The sequence below is a fragment of the Armigeres subalbatus genome, chromosome 1 (assembly GCF_024139115.2).
Source record: "Armigeres subalbatus isolate Guangzhou_Male chromosome 1, GZ_Asu_2, whole genome shotgun sequence".
NCBI lineage: Eukaryota > Metazoa > Arthropoda > Insecta > Diptera > Culicidae > Armigeres > Armigeres subalbatus.
The window spans coordinates 873762-883911 of NC_085139.1; the positions used below are offsets into that span (position 1 = coordinate 873762).

Sequence of the window (10150 nt, forward strand, 5' to 3'; positions counted from 1 at the left end):
CAGAAATAAATAAATGGTTGAATGTATAAAAAAACCAATACACCTGGCGGTTATAATGCGTTCGTTTAAAAGGGCTAAAAGTCATATAAGAAAAGTGTTAAATAAATACCACTGATAGGTAGGTCCTAGTTTATACATTCGTTTCAACTCATTAGGGAATTTCACGTGGAACGCAACTTGGGTAGTATAAGCGCCAACAAAATGATTTATCCACATTTTGTCCATAACTTTTGATCACATAGTCCGACTTGATCAATTTTCAATAGAATTCAATGGGACAGAATACACAGTCAAATGCAACTTGTTGCAAGCAAATAAGATAAGAAAAAGTTCCACAAATGTGAGTGAGTTTTTTTTTGCGCACATACATACTTACATGCACAAACACACAGACAGACATCAGCTTAATTCGTCGAACTGAGTCAATTGTCACATGAAATTCGGCCTTGTGGGCCTTCTATCAAAAGTTCGAGTTTGGAGTAAACATATAGCCTTTCGGTACGCCCTGGTGTGCGAGAAGGCAAAAATTTTGGCAATAAGTAACATTTTACCAAAACCAGCAATAAATAAATAAAAGATTAATCCCCCATAAAACTAAGTATTTTGGTAATTAAATCGGCTAGTTGGTGAGGATAAGAAAAGGATACAAAAAAAGGAGTGAGACTTTTTAAGCGGTTTTTGCATAAAAGTTGTATTTTGGCTATAACTTCAAGTCCCATAGAGCGATCTGGCCAATTTTCAACAGAAAATATTAGGACAGAATACTGCGTCGAACGCAACTTGTTGCGAGTAAATCGGTGAGTGTGTGAGATGTTTTAACGCGGTTTTTGTATAAAAGAATATATTTTAGCCATAACTTCTGATCCTATACTCCGATCCAATTTTCAATAGGAAACAATGGATAGAATTCTGCGTCGAATGCAACTTGTTGCAAGTAAATCGGTTGAAAAAAAAAGTAAAAAATGAGTGAAATTTTTTTACGTGGTTTTGTTTAAAAAATGTATTTTGGCCATTACTTCTGATCCCATTGTCCTGTCTGGCCAATTTTCAATAGAAACAATGAGACATGATTCTGCGTCTAATAAAATTTGTTGCGAGTAAATCGATTAAGGATAAATGCGAAAAAATGAGTGAGAATTTGGCCAATATTTTAGTGTGCGCGCACACACATACACACATACAGACATCATCTAAATTTGTTGAACTGATTCGATCGGTATATAACACTATGGGTCTCCGGATCTTATATAATATTATGGGTCTTCTTGTTTTTGGAGCGAACATATAATTTTTACGTATACTTAGTATACGAGAAAGGCAAAAAGTAAGAAATATCAATTTTAGTGTTTGCGAGATTTGCTTACTGTCATATGTCCAAAAATGGACCATTTGATGGCAGTATTCCCGAACAGGAGCGACGACCTCGAAATCAGAAGTTTGTATAAACTTGCCTTCTCCTTATCTTGCCTTCCAGAAAATAATATGCAAAATACTTCAGGCATATCATGCTTACGTATTTTAATACCAAACGAGTAATCATTTTTTACGCGTTTGGTATTGAAATAACAATAACAGAGTGTGTTATGCCTGAAGTACCTTGCATATTCATTTTTAGAATTACTCCTTTGGTATTTTACCTCTTATGCAAGGCAAGTTTATAACAGAATAAGGTATAAATCATAGAATTAGGTATTATTGAGTTATTTTCTCATGCTCGGTTTTGGCTCTTGTTGCTATTAGGGGAGGAGAATTCCATTACATTATATCCACGTCATATCAATTAACAGTCGTACATCTCCTTCGAACTCTGAACAACAAATACTTCTCTAAATAGTAGGTAAACAAAATCCTAACTATCGTAATTTTCGGTAATATAGTTTTTGAAAAATCAGTAAATCAGTAAAAATAGATTGGGGCCCTCCTTAGCCGTGCGGTAAGACGCGCGGCTACAAAGCAAGACCATGCTGAGGGTGGCTGGGTTCGATTCCCGGTGCCGGTCTAGGCAATTTTCGGATTGGAAATTGTCTCGACTTCCCTGGGCATAAAAGTATCATCGTGTTAGCCTCATGCAGAGTGTAAAATAATCGAAAATTTTTAGTGAAGTCCATTTTTCTTCATTTGTCAGTTCACTTCCGACACATTCATAGTCGGCTCTGGACAGTCAATATTCAGTTGAATATTAGTCATTGAATATTTATGCACATTCTACAAATTGATAAATTATCTGAAATCTGAGCACGTTTCAAATGAGTTAAGTGATTTATCACACAGGACTGAATCCGATTTTCATCCGCGAGGCACTTTCAGCGGTAAACATCAACATAAACAATGATAATTATGTTTTTTTCTGCACATAGTAAACACATTCAGTGACAGTCGAATGAATGAGTTCGTGGAGTAGTCGTCTGACTATGTCATTCTATGTTTTGAACATTCATGCGATGGACCGAAGTTGCTTCATGAAGATGAATATTTTAGGCTCTGCCTCATGATATACGAATGCAAAAATGGTAACTTGGCTTAGAAACCTCGCAGTTAATAACTGTGGAAGTGCTTAATGAACACTAAGCTGCGAGGCGGCTCTGTTCCAGTGTGGGAATGTAATGCCAATAAGAAGAAGAAGAAGAAGAAGATTGGTTTTCAGAAGTCTTTGCCTTTCTCGTACATCAAGATGAAATGAAAAGAATATTTGTTTACTCCACAATTTATTAATTTATTTAATGAATCGTCGAAATAATGTGAACAAAAAACTTATTAACTGCTTAGGCACTTATCGCTATTGATTTTTCTTTAATTCAATTCGACATGTTACCTATAAAATACTAGTTTAAAACGGTGTATCAAAAAAATCACTGTTTTATACATTATGCATTTCAATGGGTGTGATGAACTTATACAACATAAAAAATCACATGAATAAATAATAGTAATCCATTTCAATGGCGTTTCTTGCGGAAGAGAATGGGTTTGGTTGGCAAGGATTGTTGAAGAAATACCAAAAAGAGTTTTTGTTATATGTATGAAGTATAACGATCAATCGGGTCGATTTGTAATTACGAAGAAATAACGTAATCCTAACATTTATATGTTTATCAGATGTATAATATTTAAATTTTTGGGGCGATGTACAGACTTAAATTAAAATCAACGAAATTCCTAATGTCGCAAATATACGAGTATATAATAGTGTAGAACTTTATAACAAAAATACGTGGCAATAGTTATTATTGATATCATATAAGAAGCATGGATTTAGTTTCATACATTGCTCATGCTTTCAAGGATTTTCCAAATGGTTTACTGTAATTTATTTTTCGTTTTGTCATGTCAACATTACAGTCTTTGTTATCATTTTTGACTTACCTCCGGAAAATGTTTGACTGCCAGTGAAGTGATTATCATTCACAAGAATCTCTTACGTCTGTCACCAGTATCTGGATTTTTTTCTTCTTCGTTTTATCACGGTTTCCACTAATTCACTATTTTCTTCCAATTTCAGTACTTTGCACGTATATCAAATTGCCGCTGGGATGTTTTATTTCTCTTAATATTTGCACGATGTGAGATTTAATTAATATTATATACACATTTTTATTAGCACGTTTGGATGGGACTTGAAGGAAAACGGATTTTCACATTGAATTGCACTATTTTAGATGCTTTTAACAAACACATACAGCGTTGTAGCAATTTTTTCTTCTACTTAGATAACTTTTGGCTTTTTGCAGGAACACTATCTTCTCTGGAGACAGGAGCGTAATACCACCGTATCACTAGTTTTCACTTTATTCTTCTCCCCAAGGAAAAAGGTCAATCAGTTGTTGGTAAGTTTTGCACCAATTTCCGTGATCTGATTAGCGGGCAACTTCCGTCGCCCGCAATTAAAACTGTCGGTGAGCAAAGTTTCACGTGGCCGGTCTACAAACAATTAACCCGACGTCGGTCGGTCAGTAGCGTTTCGAGACGTTTGAACCCGGCGCCATAAACACCTCGTAAATTACAATAACTATAAAATTTTACGATTTGTTATGATTGTGTCGTCTTCGTTTTTGGTTTTGTCTTCCGCGGAGCAAAACGCAACAATCGACAATGCGGCGAAGAGCAGAAAATCCAAATGCGACAGCCTATCAACTGTGTACTTTTATTGTGTTTCTTTTATGCTTTTCTAATTGATGTTTATTTCTTTACGATTTCTATCAAACTAAAACCATAAAATACGATTTCTCTGCTGTTCACTCTGGTGAATTGTGTGCGAACAGCCGAGAGCTCACATGTGAAGCGGGAGAATCCCTGTAGCAATAAAATACGACGATGAGATTGGACACACGGGCGCTACCCCGCTTTGATCCCCTCCCTCCGCCCAGACAAGAGCCGGCCAGCAACCAGCCCTCCTCCGTCCATGGCCGCCAACCCGATCGGCAAGAGGCTCGCACACATAAACTATCCCAGTGACGACCGCGTGAAACAAGAATAACAATCAATTATGATAAAAAGAGATAAATGTAACTCTTGCCGAACTGCGGCAGAGCGAGAAGAGATCCTACATTGCCCTGCCACTTGGACGTGTGTGTGCATCGGTCGTAAAGTATATTTTCCTTCTCATCGAATTTTAAATTTATTATGAGAATCTCGGTCACCTTTATGGCCGATTCCTGCTCTGCGTCGTTTGGTGTTAGTGGGTGACTCTCTGTCTGTGCAGACCATTCGGAACGTGCGGTGGTAAAACTCTCCAACTTTTGAGTAAAATATTGCATTGCAGAACGGCTGAGCGAACGGCAGTCGTATCATAATTCAGGCTTGGAAATAAACCAAAGCTGAAATACGAGACGGTGCCAGTATTTACTCACTCACTATTTGCTGCGGGCTCTCTTGTGAGTTCTTCTAAAAGTGTTTTCCTCGCCGGCTGGGACGAAAAACATAAAAATCATATGCTCAGCCGCCGTCGCAGCATCCATTCGTCAGAGCCTACCTTCGGCAGTTCAGAGCGAAGCAAGCCGGAAAGAACTGTGCAATGCGCTTCACCAACACCAAAGCAATCCGTGATTCGTTTCGGTGCAAAAAAGACAACAAATAGGAGGAGCAAATCTCATAAACCATTCTAGGAGAAGTGAGTTTCGTCGGGTGTGCTGCGAGATGAACAAAAAAAGCAAGAGAAAAGCGCCTCCGGAAGATGGATGATTCGGGCGAGTGAGATATTGGATTTTTATTTTGTATCGTGAAACGACCTCGTATATAAAATGGTTATTTATGGCCGCAAACAGAGTGCCATTGAGTGACTCCGCACGAATGGAACCGAATTCGGCTCAGTGGAGAGTGAGAATGAGTCCAGCAGAATGGCGCTCGCGATGTTAGGAGCCAACGTTGGTTTCCGTTGGGAGCTGGAAGATATTAAACGCGGTTGAAGTCAGTCGTACCTTCAAGGAGTGATTTTTATTGCGTGAGAGTGTGAATTGGTACCTATAAGGATGAAAATAAAACGATCAAATAAAGTTAGTGAGCGAACTTGGAAACATTCTCGTAATTCACATCAAGCAACTGTGGCACAGTGGGAAAATCTCTTACACAAATTTGATATGTTTTTACCATATGTATGTAGATATTGAAAAACAAACTATGATGGCGTTTAGTGATTTCGAATCTGAATACCCAATTGACGTATTGGAACAGAGCTTAGGCATCATGAGTTGGGTTAAATAAAACTTCGTACTAATAACTGTGTCAGCATGTTGTTCAATAACCTTTGAAATGATGCCCTCAGTGTTGTTCACAGTCAATGGCTGTTGAAATCTTGGTATAAGATATTAATCCGATTTTTAGCTTTAAAAAAACATTCCTCCTCTAATATCTTGTCAGTAAAATGGCGTTATAGGAAGAACAAAGATCGACATAGGTACATGGGCCAAGAAGATATTTATGGAAAAACAAAGAGATTAGTCAACGCACCAACATTTGAATATTCCGTTCCATTGTGAAATCTGTGTTCTTAAACGTAGGTGAAACATACATCATATCTATGATAAACACTAAACGGCTGCACTGCCTTTCTACGCATAATTGTCCCATGTAAGTTTTTGTCTATTTTGACTTTTTACCATAGAGCATTTTCTATTTTGATGTACACTTTTAGAAAGCTCACAGATATCGAATTTTGTTCGGAGAATCATTAAAAACCATTAAATTCATCATTATGGAAGACTCTGTTATTTTATGGAGTAACACTCATAGTATGTTTCGCTCAGATCTTCCAAACTTAGCTTGTTCCAGTGGTTAATGGGGGCAATCTGGAAAATGTCCACGTTTAGCGACATAATCACTTTAACCACGTGGATAGTTCACTTCTATAGATGAAGCATTGAGAAACATATGTCAATCGCAGTATTCATTAACAAAATCATGCAATAAGCGGGACTAGTATGCACATAAACCATTAAACAAGTGCTAAATTTCTCGTCAAACCGCTCAACAATTTTTATGATCATTATCACAAATTGTATTTGTGGGCGAAAAATGTTTGCCTTTTTCGAATTTGGTACAAGCATGCGTAGAACAGCAGTGCAAACCCGAGTAGCACATTATGTTGTATAGAAGTTTTTATTACCTATGCACAACTGAATTCAGTTACATTTGAGTTGCAGCAACCGAATCGGTATAAATTTTGCTGCTAGAGATATGTTCATCACCCTAGCAGCACACATGTTACACTTGGATCTATTCAACTCATATGTGACCAGAATCAGTTGCAATCAAGCTACTGCAACAATTTTTGTCTGACTTGTGCTGCTCGGGCAACATATACCTGCCAGCAGAACCTAGAAGCAGAGCCTCGGCGGCGTATCATCCTAAAAGAAATAAGTTGGGTTGTCCTAAATCCAACATAGCAACAGTTGAAGGTGATATCGGCATGGAAGACTTTCTATCGGCACCTTTTTTACCCCGGCTTACGTGGGACGTCACTGTCAAAAAAGTATTTGATCAATTATACGAAATGTTTTTCAGGTCCGCTTATTGTAGATTGACTTATTGTTTGATTTCATGATTTGTATTTATCAATAAATCTTTTTCAGAATATATTCTATAGACAAATTAAATCTAAACCTGTGGAAAATGACTAACTTCCGTTGTTACGGCAGTGCCTCCGTAGATTAAATGACACGCCTTCCCATGTTCTGCCATCGGGTAACAATGGGTCAAATGGAGGTGAGAATGGGTCACTGTTTCAACAACTTAAAATGCTGGCAGAGTAGATTGAATGTATCGGGGAGGTAAGAAAATTAAATTATAAGATAGCTTTTAAAATGATTTTGATATCCGACCTCCACTGTTGATGAGAGCGATGACCCATTCTAATCCCCAGACACATTGTTACCCCCAATGACGGTTCTTCAAATTTCTTGGCAAATAACTCCCCGCTCCATTTGTACTTAGATTTACATAACAGCTTCTACATGTGTGCGTGTAAACTTTAATTTGTTCCACTAGTTTCCAAAGAACAATCAGTACTCGAGATTTATTTCCATTTTTATGTTCAATCATCATAAATATTTAAAAAAAGACAGAGTTTGGGCTCGGTGGTAACATGGCTACCACTTCTGTCTTATACGCAGGGGGCCGTGGGTTCAATCCCAGGCTCGTTCTGTTCCTCCTACTTTGTATCTTTTTTTTGTGTTTTTATTAAGGAGACTGGCTCGTCTCCGTACTTTGTATCTTTCAAATATAATTCTCGTGCTCTATAGAGAAATCGCAAGAATTAGAAATTGACTTCATGCCGTTTCCAACTTCCATCCTATATTTACATCTTGATTAATTCTAGCAGATAACTGTCAGAATTCGAAATAAGCGTTTTGGCATCCAAATATAGAATATACCATCCTTTTATTATTATCACATTGGTAACGCGTTTACCTTCCGGAACTCGCATGGTCCTGGATCACTCTCGCAGTCACGCCGCTCTTGTGCTTTTTAGAACGGTGAGAGTCTTAGAAGGTTAACCAAGACGAACCTCTGACATAGAACCTAATCCCTCATATTGCAATAATATTTTACAGAGGTGTTCTCGGTTTGCAGTGGTTAGAGTGATTGTATCATCAATTCTTCCCTATCCCCGAAAGACCGCAAGGACGTGGTTAGCATATAACGGCGCTTCAAACCATTTTAACCATTTAAAATACTAGAGGTCTCGGACTGTACACATTGAAGTTGGATAGCAAATCCCATGAATCCATCCAGTAGTTCCTTGTACTATTGCGATTTTTTGTCATCATGCTCATGCTCTCATCCTCAAATATGAAGAGAAGACAGAGCGAGTTACTAAATGCGGAGTAGAACAGTCAAATATCCTTGCCAATATAGGATACAGTGTTTTCACAAATCACTGACGCGATTCACGTATATAACAGCTGAATCTGTCCGCTTATTGTGCTAATATTGGCATGTTTGAGCTCGCTTTGAAATTGATGAAATGGCGACAAATCAATTGTCTGACATTCAACATGGACAGACATTAGGAGATATTATTCAACATGCACATATGAGGTTTCACTGACTGATTTGTACATAATGGCCTAAAATTTTTAAAATCATTTTTAATTTTTCTGGTCCGGTCTGGCTATGGTAACCATATGGAATTTTCATAAGAGCAGACATTTTGTCTAAATTGTGCTAAAAAGGAAGACAGTTTAATGGAAAAAGAGAAAAAGTTAAAACCAAATAATGAATCTCGAAAGCTAACTAAATTTAAGGGGCAGCAGGGACTATGTCCAAGGGCTTGACGACCCCTCCCCATGGCCACTGCGAGTTAGGGGGCCTACCTATGATGTGGTGGGGTTTGACAGTGGGCTCTGTTGAACCTCTGCAAAAAGCTGCATGTGTCTATAGGCAGGCCTTATCAAACCCATTCAACACATGAATATATATTGTGCCGTGTAGGCTGTTGAAGTGGAGGCGATATAGGAGCTTCTCCATACTTCTTCTTCTTCTTATTGGCATTACATCCCCACACTGGGACAGAGCCGCCTCGCAGCTTAGTGTTCATTAAGCACTTCCACAGTTATTAACTGCGAGCTTTCTTAGCCAAGTTACCATTTTTGCATTCGTATATCGTGAGGCTAACACGATGATACTTTTATGCCCAGGGAAGTCGAGACAATTTCCAATCCGAAAATTGCCTAGACCGGCACCGGGAATCGAACCCAGCCACCCTCAGCATGGTCTTGCTTTGTAGCCGCGCGTCTTACCGCACGGCTAAGGAGGGCCCCTTGTGTATCTATATCGTCTCCAATTTAGCATCTTGTATTGCACCATGTACGACTTTATATTGACTGAAAAGCGACCGTGTGCCACTCAAAGCGCACAAGCCCAACACGAGTGCCAACCGGCACATCGGGATTAATACCATTGAGATCCTGATTATGGTACACTAGTCACGGCAAACGACAAACACACGCGCGAAAGTAATGCAAAATAAACTTAAATTAACAAAATATGTCTGGCTGAACATTCTTATTTAACGTTAAATAGATATAACATAGTTAGCTATCCGATTCCTATGAATTTGGTTGAACAGCCGTGATTATTACTTTATTTTCAATTTAAATCCCGTTTCTTTTTTACTTTCCTTGCGTTGAGGAAATGATGCCGCGGGCGCCTCATCCGAAATTCAAATGAACAATCGCTCATTTTGAGCGATTAATTGTTTATTCTAGCGAAGGATAAACAATTGAACAAATCAAGGAAATGCTAATACTGTAGTATAGAAGTTGCATAGTCACATCACTTTCCATGGTGAATCCCGATCTGTGTTACTGATTACCCCACTCAACTAACCCACCTTCTTTCCCGTGGTAATTGTGGAGATGCAGAGGTATTCTCGGTCTCTAGTAGCAACAATAACCACACACTAACATTTCCTCCCTTCCCCAACTGACTGGCCGGCGCCGTTATTGATCAACATTTGAGAGCTGCTGAAACGTGCACTTCGAAAATAGATGGTAAACCCCAACCACTATTCACTTGGATCATAGTGCAATTTGCACCAATTCTGATCAATCACGGAGCAGCAACTATTGATATGTACAGTCAGTCTAAGCTAAGCTAAGCTAATAATTAATCTCGAAAGCTAACTAAATTTAAACTGCCAATTAAATAACATTTA

At 38.4% G+C, this 10150-nt stretch overlaps 1 protein-coding gene across 5 annotated transcripts in view; it reads right to left on the reverse strand.

Moving 5' to 3' along the window:
- Nucleotides 1-4205, reverse strand: part of LOC134219459 (homeotic protein antennapedia) — a 223547-nt gene extending 219342 nt beyond the window's left edge. For 4 of the 5 annotated variants that reach the window (XM_062698217.1, XM_062698211.1, XM_062698234.1 and 1 more), the window contains exon 1: nt 3364-4204. The gene's annotated coding sequence lies outside the window, so the exon portion shown is untranslated. Of the gene's footprint in view, nt 1-3363 lie in introns of all 5 variants that reach the window. The other variant, XM_062698239.1, reaches the window with a different exon arrangement.
- Nucleotides 4206-10150: the final 5945 nt, after the last annotated feature.